The following is a 13,827-nucleotide window of genomic DNA, read 5'->3' as shown; positions in this document are numbered from 1 at the left end:
GAGATCCTGTATTACCAAACATGATGTCTGATCCTTTTTACAGGGGATCTTTTGAAACACAACACATTGAAACTAAACATGTTCCTATAATGACTAATTGTGAACTTGAACATGGTAGTTATAGTCGACATCAAGAACCACCAAGGAATGATAAAGAGAAAGAGAAAGACCATGACATTGATGAGGAATAGGAAGAAGTGGAAATATTCCCTTAAAACATAGCAAAATTTTGAAGAGATAAAAACTTCCAAAAGGTCATGGGAATCTTACTCAACAAAGAGAAAGAAAAGTACTTTCTCAAACTTGCCCAAGAGGGAGAAAAGTTACCTTCTCATTTCAATGTGGAAACCGTTGTCACACCTGAAGAAGAAACTAAGACCTCTAAACTCCAAAAAAAATTGAAAATTATGCAAGACCAATTGGCTCAGATGATGCATGAGAAAGCTAGAAACCCACAAAGACATACACATTGGACACTCTTTGTTCATTTCCATTTGACAAAAGCATAAACATGCCACCTTTCCCACGAGGTGTAGAACTACCCAAATATGCTAAGTACTTTGGTACTACTAATCCCCAAGATCACTTGTGGGAATTTGGTGCTTTGTCTATGGAGTTTATACACGATCAAACCTACCTCATGCGTTTAGTCCCTAGAAGCCTAGGTGGTTAGGCTTTGGAGTGGTTCTCAAATTTACCTCCTGGTATCAAGAAGTTTGACAAAATTGCCAATCTATTTGTTCAGCAATATTCTCATAACATACAACACCCTATCAATATTCAGGATCTATGCAACCTTAAATAGAAGGTTGGTGAACGTTTCCTTACTTTCCTCCAAAGGTGGAGACAACTATACACTAAGTATTCTCGTAAAATTCCAGAAATGAAGAAGCTTGACATTTTCACTGATAATCTATTACCTAATTTTGGGTATAGAGTCCAACTACAAGGTCTACATACCTTTGAAGATATGATTACACAAGCTATCCGTATCGAAGAATTTATGGTCAAGAAAGGTGAACTCACTCTTCAGAGAGACATAAAACAAGGTTCCACTTCCAATAGGGATACAACCAAACATGTCAACAAGAACTGAGAAATTGTACATGACGGAGTTGTTGACAATGTCATACCCAAACCTACTAAAGCTGCATTTAATCTCATAGATGGCCTCAAAGTGGCCAAAAATGCTGAGAAACCTCCTCCTAACAATAAGATGTCTAGGAACCAACTAAGAAAATCATGGACAACACACCCTAAATGAGAGTATACACCTTTGGGAGAACCTTTGGATGTGGTTTACAAAACACTGTTATAGCACAAGCTTATTTCACCAATGGATAACCCTCATCCCTATGATCCACAACCACGTCCACCAGGGTGGAATGAGACCTCATTCTATGAGTATCACCAAAACAAGGGACACAAAACTAGCAACTGTATAAAGTTGTGCCATAAAGTCCAAGACATGATTGATGCTGGTGATCTTGTGGTAGATGGACATAACAAAAAATTAGATCACAAGGCGTTCAAAGAACCTTTCCCAACTTATTAAAATGGAGAGACTTCAAAACCACAACCCTACAACAAGGTCAACTATACATATTCCAATGATGACAATGCCATTCACATGGTTGAACCTATGGATTTTGAATACTACAATGTTATTACCATTAAGGGCAAGCAAGATAACAACAAACCCAAGACACCATTTGTCTTGAGGGGCCCTACTTCCAATGAAATGGATAATACACCTTCGCAACACTGTGCTAATGCTGTCACTTGCTCTCATGCCAAGTTGGTACTCAAAGGCCCTGCACCTCCTACTTCAGATCTTGAACAACACAAAGACAAAGCCCTTACTGGTCTATCTGGAAAAGGTGGAAAACCTACAACAAAATTGATCACAACCAGTTATAGTGTTCTCAATCAACTAAAGTGAACTAATGCTCAAATTTCTATATTTGAGCTACTTAAAATCTCACCTACTCATAGGCAAATTCTGGATAAAATCCTCACTAAGGAAAATGTTCCTCAAGATCTTGATCTTGAGTGATTTCAATCAATGGTAGGTCACCTAACCTCACCATATCTTATGAGTTTTTCTGAGGAAGATGAAAATTTGTTGAGTCACCCACACAATCAACCTCTACACATCGAGGTTATGATCCATCAGACATGTGTTCATCGAGTACTCATTGATAACGGTGCTGGCCTATATATTGTCTCTGTTGCTCTTCTTAGACAATTGAATTATTCTAAGGACTTTGTTGATCCTCGATGAAATATCACTATCAAAGCATTTGACGAAGTGGAATGAAAGTCTCTAAGTCTTGTGGTTTTACCAATTCATGTCATTCCCATCAAAAGGGATGTCACCTGTCAGGTGCTTGACATTCCCTTGGCCTACAACATTCTATTAGGATGGCCATGGATACATGAGATGCACACTGTGCCATCCACATACCACCAATGCATCGAGTTCCCATTTCATGGCTCTGAAGTTACTATTCCTACCAGTACTAGCTACACCTACAATATGCTCAAAGCTACTAAAACTTTTATCCTTGCTAACTATGAGTCCAATGATTATCATGACAATAAGCTGAAATAAATTGAGCAATCATTCAAACTAAAAGAAATTGGTATGGGAGAGTACCACATTGAACCAGTGCTATCACTAACATCTATCCCAGAGTCTCCTTGACCTTATGGGAGACCCTTAGAAGCAAAGAAGTCATTCGTGTTGACACTTAGACCAAGTATAATTGTGCTTTTGTCAAAGCTATAGTTCCCTTAGAAGATGAAACTGAAAATAGAGCCATTACTGCATGGCTTTACAAAGAAGAGGCTCTAGTGGACGTAATAGAAAAAGCTTGAGAAATCACTCCTAAGAAATATGGACCTAGTCTTAGGCTTATGAAACATTTTGGTTACAAGGGAACTAGCCCTATTGGGTGCAATAATAATGGCCTAATTGATCCTATCAAAGAAAGAGCTCAAAGCAACCATAATACAATTGGCCTAGAGTTTAAGAAGGTCTCTTTCCATTTGGGATCAAATAAATTCATCCCCAAACCTGAGAGTTCATTTGAAAATGAGTCACAAGCTGATTCACATACTCAAGAGGAAGAATCTGATGATGAGGATTCCTATCCTCATCCTATCCCTTATGATCTCACTAAATTCTTTGCTAAGCTAGATGACTTTGTACCCTGTGTTAGGACTGTGGATGATACTAGTGATTCTTCTGAGGACAATACTAAGCAACTCAAATATCATTCAGAAAAGGGAGAATCTAATCAGTCATGTCATGTTGAGTATTTGTGTAAGAACCTAGAGGATGAAGGTGACTATGTCCCTATCACTATTGGGGAGTTCTATAATCTCTCACCATGTAGCACTGATTCTAAGGAATATGAGTTTGACTCTCTTTTAGAAGTGACTACTAACAAAGACATTGACCAAGTGCATGTCTATGAAAACCAAATCAAAGTGGGTGAAATGTTTAGGGTTAGGTTGCATGGGTCAGATCCAACTAGTGTCCTAGAATCATCAATTACTAGCATTCATACTCTGAGGTGTTTGAACATGCCTATGGATGAGGTTGTCGTATGTCTTGAATTGCTGGTCCAAGCACTTAATGACTATAATGTGAATGCAATTGAACTAGCCACTACTCTCGCACTCACACATCCTAAGCTTATAGACTGGAACCCTAATGCATCTAGTGAAGTCCCCACATTCCAGAATGACTATGCTCTCACTTGTTACCTAAACGCTATTGAACCTATAACATCTTCCACCAATGAGTAGAGCATCAACATGATTGAGGCTGACATCAAATATCTCAGTCATACAATTAATCATAAAAAATGCAAAAGGTCTGATGGTGAAAATCACATTGAGGCAGTGTCAAAACCAAAAAAAGTAAAAAGAAAAGACATATCCAAGGGTGAAAACGTCTCTAAGGTGCCCACGGATGAGATATTTGATGTCCTTCCCAGTCACTTTTAGGAGAGATCATCAGTGTTGATAGAGCTGACACAACCAATTAACTTGGGCACAGAAGAACATCCTCATATGATACATCTGGCACAGTCACTATCACCTAAAGAGAAGGAACAATTAATTGCCTTTTTCAAGGAAAAGAAAATAATTTTTTCCTAGACATACTCTGACATGCTAGGATTGGATCTTGATCTTATCATGCATCATTTGTCCATAGCACCAGGCATCAAACTAGTTAAACAGAAGCTTCAAAAAATGCACCCTCACATTGCATTGCTCATCAAAGTAGAATTGGAGAAACTCCTAAAGGATGGTTTCATTCGTGTAATTGATTATGCTGAATGGATATCCAATATTATTCCAATTTTCAAGCATGATAAATCTATTATGGTTTGTACAAACTTCCGCAATCTTATCTTAGCATGTCCTAAAGACAACTTTCTACTCCCTAATATTGATACAATCATGGACATGACAGTTGGCTATGAGATGTACTCACTTATGGATGGCTTTTCTGGATACAATCAGATAAAAATTGCACTAGAAGACTAGGAGAAAATGGCTTTCACATGTAAATGGGGAACATTTTGTTGGAATGTGATGCCATTTGGTTTGAAGAACACTGGTGCTACATATCAGCGAGCTGTTACTACAATTTTCCATGACATGATGCATAGAACCATGGAGGACTATGTTGACAATACCTTGGTCAAAAGTGCTAAACACAATACTCATCTACAAGATTTGGGTCCCATCCTAGATCATATGGAAAAATTTAGTCTTCACCTCAATCCTAAGAAGTGCACATTTGGTGTCACATCAGGGAAGTTGTTGGGATACATTGTTTCTGCAAAAGGAATTGAAGTAGATCCAGAGAAAGTACAAGCAATAATGGACATGCCACCACCTCAGAACATCAGTTAGATGAGAGGGCTATAGGGAAGGCTTTAATTTATTCACAGGTTTATTTCACAATTGGCGGATAGATCACAACCCTTCACAAAGACCTTACATAGGGGCATGAAATTCAATTGGAGCCAAGATTCTAAGCAAAGCTTAATACAAATCAAACAATATCTTGTCAATCCACCCATCCTAATGCCTCCTATTCATGGGAAGCCTTTGCTTTTATACATTTCTTTGCTTTTATACATTCCAACCATTGAAACATCTCTGGGCATCCTATTGTCTCAGGAAGATAAGGACAACAAAGAAAGGGTTATTTACTACTTGAGCCAAACATTGGTCTCTTATGAGAAAAACTATAGCATTGTTGAGAAAGTTTTTTTAGTAGTTGTCTTTGCTTCCTAGAAGTTGAGGCACTACATGCTTGCTCACACTACATGGCTTGTGGCTAAAATAGATCCACTAAAGTACTTTCTCAGTAAGGTGGCTCTCACAAGATGATTGGCTAAATAGGTTATGATAATCAGTGAGTTTGACATCCAATACATTGAACGCAAGGCTATTAAGGGACAGGCAATTATAGACCAGCAGGCCGAGGCACCCATACAAAGTCTTCTGCCAATGAACATTGATTTCCTAGATGAGTCAATTTTGACACTCACGCACCACACATGGGTTATGTTCTTTGATGGGTCCTTCAAACAACAAGGATCGGGTGCTGGATTAATCTTTATTACACCACAAAGATACTCATTTCCCAAAGCATACAAGATTCTATTTCCTTGTACAACCAACATTGTTGAATACAAGGCTTTGATCAATGGCATGAAAATTGTAGCTAAATAGAGAGTGGATTAATTAGATATCTTTGGTGACTCTCAGCTTGTTGTCAACTAGGTTAATGATGTATACCAAACAAAGGATGAGAAACTAATTTCTTACAAGCGCATAGTTGATGACTTAAAGAAGTATTTTGCACACATCACTTTTCAGCAAGTTCCTTGAGCAGATAATAAAGTGGCTGATGACATGGCCACCCTGACCTCTCTACTACAAATGCCTAAAAATGATCTCAGAGATGAGTTCTTGGTGGAAGTGTTACACTACCCAGCCTATGACACCCCTGATTCTAAGATGATCTATTCCATTATAGGACAAGAATCATCTTGCTACCATCACATCTATTCCTACCTTCATAATCAAACCATTCTGGAAGGTCTGACCCAAAATGAGAAACATTACCTAATTCATAATGCTTCACATTATGTCATTATTGCTGATGATTTGTATAGGAGAGGTCTTGATAGAACACTCCTTAGGTGTTTAGAACCTAAATAGTCCAAACACACACTAATTGACATTCATGATAGCATTTGCAGATCTTATTCCAATGGCTTGACACTAGCTCACAAACTCCTTCGTGCTGGTTACTACTGGCCCAAAATGGAGCAAGAAGCTATCAAGTATGCCAGGTCCTACAAGCAGTGTCAGTTACATGGGAATCTCATTCATGCTCCAGCCAGAGAGTTGATTCCCTCTACTACAACATGGCCATTTCAACAATGAGCCTTCGACTTGGTGGGACAGATCCACCCAACCTCCTCTAATGGACATAAGTTCGTTATCACGGCTACAGATTATTTCACAAAGTGGGTAGAGGCAATACCTCTCATAATTGCTGATGGCAAAATTGTAGCACTTTTCATCACAAACTACATCATCTACAGATATGGTGTACCATCCTTAATCATTAGTGACAATGGAGGATAATTCAAGAATAAAGACCTCAAGGAACTATGCAAGAAATTCAATATCACACAACATTGGTTTTCCATTTATTACCCCCAAGGTAATGGCCAAGCTAAGGCATCCAATAAGGAAATCCTCAAAATTCTTCATTGCACAATCAACAAGATAGGGAGAGACTGGCATCTCTGGATCAAGCCAGCCCTATGGGCATATAGGAAAAGCATCAGAACACCAATGGGCATGACTCCCTTTTCTTTGGTATATGGGGTGGATGTTGTGCTTCCAATAGAGGTTGACATTCCTACCTTGAGAATCTCTATGAAGGGCCTTATTACTGATGATGACTATAGGATAGCTTAGCTTCAAGAGCTTGTGTTACTAGATGAATGATGACAACTAGCATGTGATCATCTAAAAGCATATCAACAAAGAATGGCCAGAAGCTACAATCGAAGGGTCAAGCCACGTGACCTCCAACTGGGTGATCTTGTCCTAATAGAGAACCCCAAGAATCAACAACAATGAGTACAAAAGGAAAAGTTTGAACCAAACTGGCTCGGTCCATACATCATCACTGCAGTATATGGATCTGGTGCTTATCAGCTTTCCACAACCAAAGGAGAAGTGCTTAAAGAACCTATCAACACTCTCCACCTGAAGCAGTTTTATAGTTGATTTGATATCAGTAAGCTCTTTGTACATATCTAATGTCCTAAAAAAAATCTAAAAATTAGAAAAAGTCCTGAAAAAAATTATTACCTTGGTGAAAACCTAGCAATAGGAACCTTGGTAACACCAAAAAAAGTGAAAAATCTCAAAAATACAAAAAAAAAAAAAAAAAAAAATCAAAAAAAGAAAAATAAAAAAAAAATTGAAAAAACAAGAAAAGTGTCATTGGTGAAAACCTGGAAACAAGCATCATGGTAGCAAAAAAAGAGAAATTTCTACCAAGAAGGTGAAAAACTAGTGAACAGGCACCTATTGTTCCCAATGCTCCATCTTGTAGTGCATCTTCTGGCTATTCTATATAGATGCTTTAATGCTTTTCCTACTTTCTGCTCATGTATCCATGGATTGAGTCTTGTTACAGCTCAAGGGTATTCCCCTCTAGTGTCACTCGTTCGAGATTCTCCTCATAGAATCTCTTTCACAACAGTCACCAGTTGTTTCAACTATGTCTGCCTACTGTTGCTTGAGTTATGTCTACAGATTCCTTTATGGAAGATCTCTCTTGTGTTAGTCACTAGTTGTCCTGGCTATGTCTGTCTACTGTCGCTTAGTCCTCTTTAGGTTCTTCATTGTGAAGTTTACTCTTTGACCTCAGTCACTAGATTTTCTGACTGTGTCTGCCTACTATTTTTATCCTACTGAAGAGATTTCTTTCAAACATGTTGTGGACATTGACACCTGACATCAATCTTGAAAACATTGAAAAAAAAAAAGACATACTTATTTGGATATGCTAAGCATTTTCTTTATTTGCTTTGTTTTGCTTTATCATATCTCCTCAAGAAAATTAATGATGTCATCTTTGACTAGAGAAGTAATGATTGGGGACATGATCTTTTCTTTTCTTTCTATTTGCGATTTAGTGCCAATTTAGTTGACATATTCTTATAAGAGGGGTGTCCACTATAAGAGCCTCCATCTCATATTGGATGGTCATGTGTACCTCGACTCCTTTTATATGAATACGTCAATAATGTTGGTTCTTCTCCTTGTTTTTTGGAGTGGACTCTTCATGCTATAGTAAATACTAATACTCATCCTGCTAAGTGAATGTATCGGTCACTGTGAGTATATCTAGCACACTTCAATCTCAGGTTACGAACACAAGGGTCATTGTAGATAGAATAAATACTAAATACATAGCATAAGATGGATCTCTCATGTATCTGGCATGTTTTTATGCAAGAAACATTTAGGTCATCCTAGCGTTTATGCTTTGATGCTTATGTTAACTTGCTACATTAAAAGGGACAAATGTTTTGGTCATTCTAGCTTCTTGTGCCTTGAATGCTTACATTTAATCCCGAAAAACCAATAATGTATGTTATATTCATATTTCCATGATTGCAATGTCAGTTGCAATTGTATGACCTACAAGCTTTGTTCTATATTCGGTGATGATTAAATATTGAGGCTTGGTAACCAGACCTAGGGTTGCATTTAACATATTCTTGCATTATATACTTCATTTGCATAAGCATGCAATTCGATGGTCATTATGTTCCTACCCTTTGTAATGAAGGATTGGGGGCATCTCCACATGTATCAGGTTTCTCCATGGCTGCACAAGTGCTTGGTTCATTGACTCTTGCTCCTCAATGGAATACCTATCACTGTCAAGCAACAAACATGCAACACTATGTGAGATGTCGGTCCTTTTCCATGTGTATTGCATCCATATAATCATAATATCTACTCTACATGCTAATAATCACATCACATTACACCACATCACAATACATAGGAATCATAATCAAACTCAAACATACATCTCATCATCATCATATTGACATCTCATGTACATCAAAGTAAAGGATAATAGAGAATGACATGTACATAGGGATACTCGGCTCAAGATCTCATATATATATATATATCAAAAGAATGGATCAATACAAAAAATAGGTGCTACTCGAGCACAATTGATCAAAAATGATACCTATAGTGTTGGCCAATCAATACATAGCTAGAGATCAAAATCACAATTAGGCACAGAGCATCTAACTCTATCCCATACCCTCACCTCCAAGAGGAGAAAGAGCAACAAGTGGCAGAGGCAGCAGTGGCATATCTAGTCTGGTAGGAGGTCGTGTGCCCCCAGACTCTCACGCATACTAAGAAAAGTCCTGAACCTACAGTGTCTCATCTGGTATGACACTAGTATATGTAGCATAATAGTAGGTGGCCTGAGCTAATTGAAAGTGGACCTTATCCTATGCCAACTCCAATCTCTACTCCCCAGTCTCTATGTGCTCTCTCCATCAATCTATCTCTCGTTGTCTCTCCACCAGCTACACATCCTAGACTGCCACTAAAATTTGTATCTCTCCCAACTATCGAGAGGCCACACGAATCCACTCTCAATACCATCATACCATGTCCTACACCTCACCTGTCGACTCAGCTGACATATCTTCATCCAAAATCTCCAATGCTTGCTACTATGGTGGTGCCTCCTACTATGGTGGCACCTACTACTATGGAGCCTCCTACTAAAGGGCTTGCTCCTCTATCCTCTGTCTCTGCCACCGATTGTGTCTTGTCCCACTACCCTTAGCACCTGGGTCTGATCCCATCTAACATTAGGGAATTTGCATCTACTGCACCCGATGCCAGACTTGTAACTATTGCTATGGCTAAACTGGTAACTATGGCTATGCCTGTCCTACCATCCCCACTAGATCTGTAAAGCATGGGAATAGATGGTTGATAAAAAATGCTTGATATGCAGGCATCATCCTTGCATCTACTACCGCTGGGAGGTAGTCCCACTAAACTATAGCTAGGCTGTGAATATCTATCATGGACCACCTTGGATCCATCCATGCTGGCCATCCCTGCTCAACATCCTTCTGCAACCTAGCATAGGCATAGTACTTAGTAGAAATGTCCTGTGGTCAGCCATACTACTACCATACTCATGAAATTACAAACCTCTCTATGGCTAATGTAGTCCTACCTGCTAGAGGTCAAGAACTAAATATCCATGGCAACTCTATAAGGGCATCATCCTAGTCCTTTGTCTCTCACCAAGGTCACCATACAAAGGACACCAGGTCATCAAGACATATCCTCCACTTCTCAGTCTTACCTAGGTGGACCTGGGTAATGTGCCCTTGATATCTGCATATATAGGGCTCCATGGGCTCTCTAGCATCCTAAAAAATGGGCCTACATATGGGAAGGTGCTCCCATGCCCATACCTATAACATGTACACTCTCGCTTCCATCATCTTCTTCTCATGAAAGATGACCTTGTGCATCTCATGGAAAAGATAGGCCAACATGCACTAACCCCACCCAAAGATCTTGGGTACCTCCAACATCTTGCAAAGCATGGCTCCCCACCCATACTCCAACCCATGTTGTCCTCTATCAAGACATAAGAAATAGCTCAAAAATATAACTAGCACATATGCCAGCCTATGTGTTGGTCCATAGGTGTGCATCATCTCATCCCAGCTGATGGCCCTGCCCCTCGGTAGCTCTCTCCCAAACACAATACATAGTACCTCTGTACCTGCTCTGGGAATTGTATCATAAATGACCCAGGAACTGTGAAAGGGGATCCTCAGTATCCTCTATATAACCTCTAGGGTGATCATCATCTCACCCATCAACAAATGAAAAGTGTTCATCTCCAAATGGAAACACTCAACCAAAGCTGTCAGTAAGCCATGATTCACCATCGCAGCTAGAATTTGGCACAGTGAAGACAAACCCAATTGAGAAATGTGTGCTCAATTAGCATCATCGAGACTCCACAATAACTCCCCATATGGTGGGTAGTGTGATCTGAATGTGACATCACCAAAGACCTCCTGCATGCACAACAAAAATGACAAACAAAATGATCAGTACCAAGTTGAGATGATACATCAAAACAAATTAATATGCAATTTTTGAGCATGAAATTGAAACTTTTAAGCATGACTGTCACATGATTTTGCGCAAAGTTCATGAAATCTCATGCGAAGCCATGAAATTTTGTATAAAGTTTACCAAGTCTTGCACGAAGATCTCAAATCTTGTGCGAAGAATCACGTCATCATATGAGGAAAGATCTTTGCATGTGAAACACAAATCCTCGTCATGCAAAGAATCTTGTTCTTCATGTGAGAGATAAATGCCTCCCATGCGAAGATCCTCATCCCGCGTGCAAAGAAATAGTGCACCATATTTCTTCGCATGAAGAAAGAAGACCTTTGTGCGAAAGAAGATAGGTCTTGCTTGAGGACCAATGGGACCCCCTAAAAACATGCTCATAAATACAATAAATGACCTCGTAAAGCATGAAAGTGAAAGTATGAAGATGGGAAATTGATGACTCACTGGTGGTCTGTAGTCTACTAGCCGACTGTGTCATTTGGAGTTTTCAAAATGATGGTATCTCATGTTAACTGCCATGTCTCTCTCTCAGAGCTCAAAATCATTAGAAGACAAAAGCACAAATGATTTTGAAAATGACACCTTGGACCCTTATATAGTTGTTGACCAAATTTTTCAAAGTGCTTCAATTTGCACGAAGATCACCCCCTAGCTAATCGAATCATTTTGAATACATTTTTGAGATCGAATTCAAAATTTGACACACCTAAGTGCATCAAAAATATTTTTTTAAGTTTTGGGGACTGACACGATCAAACAATTGTGCAGTCTAAATTTATCTGATATCTTGGGATTCCTAAAATCCTTTCAATTCTAAATTCTTCATATTTTCAAAACTCATTTTGAAAATCTTCAACTCAAATCAACTTTTCTTAATTCCATTCAACTCTTGTCAAATATGGGTCAAACTTGGTCTTCTAGACCTCAAAAGCACGCTAAACTGACTCTAAATCATCTTTTGATCATTCTAATCTCTTCCATATCCTACTGAATCTTGGATTTCTCCAATATCTCTTTATGCTGACTACATAATATTTTGGGTGTGTCATCTTTCAATTTTTCTCTCGAGGGGGTAGGATGATTACATCATTGAACTAAATTTCAACTCAATCTCAATCTCATTGCTTGGGGCATTTGGTTCCCATATTATGTCCTTATCACTTGGGGCATCTCATCAATCGGGGCATCTTGTCCCCCTCTTTTTGGCATCATTGTCATTTGTTTCATCTTTTGATCATTTGATCACATCTTATAACATTCCTGGTTTGAGTTCGATGAATAGGTATTGGAAAATTCTAAACCCTGACTTCTAAAATTCAAGCCTTGTTTTGGGGATGATTCTGAGACTCATAATTGGATCTTATCAATCTCAGGTATCTAGGTGTTCTATCTAGATCCTTGAAGGTTAAGCTCCATTCTGGAGATAATCTTCTAAATGCTTATCAATCTCGAGTATCTAGGTGTTCTATCTAGATCCTTGAAGGTTAAGCTCCATTCTGGAGATAATCTTCTAAATGCTATCAATCTCAGGTATCTAGGTGTTCTATCTAGATCCTTGAAGGTCAACCTCTGTTCTAGAGATAATCTTCTAAATGCTATCAATATCAGGTATCTAGGTGTTCTATCTAGATCCTTGAAGGTTAAGCTCTATTTTGGAGATAATCTTCTAAATGCTTATCAATCTTAGGTACCTAGGTGTTCTATCTTGATCCTTGAAGGTCAAACTTCATTCTGAAGAAACCTTTTAAATGCTTATCAGTTTTAGGTATCTAGGCATTCTGCTTGGATTCCTCAAAATTAAGCTATGTTCTAGAGATAGTCCTTAAAAGCTTATCAATTGGTCTTCATATCATCAACTTCGAAACCAATCTCATCTTTGCATCATGCTCTCTAATTTTCTTTGAATTGAACGTGTTGCTTGCACATTCATTCAAAGAAGGGCAAAATGTAATACTAAAAAATTAGCTTATTGCCACGATCATCAATTCTAGTATATTTCTAATCAATTCTAAAGTCCTATTTCACTAGGCAATTCTTATTCTGCTACTCGCTACTTGACTTAACTGTCAAATGCAGAAAACCTAAATTTGCATTAATCAGACTCTTTATTTAATTCCTATAGTATTGACTCCCATTAATCACATTAAACCTATTGATTAAGATTTAATTTGATTATTAAGTATTTATACTTTAATTAAATTAAATTATCTCCTAAGGCTAATGTACTATGGAATTAAATTTATTTAATTTAATAGATACGCCTATTTTTAATTAATTGAACAAAATTATTTAATTAAATAAGAAAAGTGTCTCTAATTAATTAAATAAAATTATTTAAAGAAAATATATTTATGAGAGCATATCTCATTCTATTAAATTAAATATCTCTCCAAAATCTCTCTTCAGTTCAAAAAAGGGAAATTCTTAGTTCACTACTGATCAAATTGGAAATGACTCAGATCACTTACTCTAACACTAAAATCTATTTGAGTTGACTGACTCTTACACTCAAATCTGAGTTAGTTAACTCCCTTTAATTTGGGA

The sequence above is a fragment of the Cupressus sempervirens genome, chromosome 8, assembly GCF_028749045.1.
Source record: "Cupressus sempervirens isolate cs-2001-9-10 chromosome 8, ASM2874904v1, whole genome shotgun sequence".
Classification (NCBI taxonomy): Eukaryota; Viridiplantae; Streptophyta; class Pinopsida; order Cupressales; family Cupressaceae; genus Cupressus; species Cupressus sempervirens.
The sequence above is the reverse complement of the archived record's forward strand: the minus strand, read 5'-3'. Positions refer to the sequence as shown.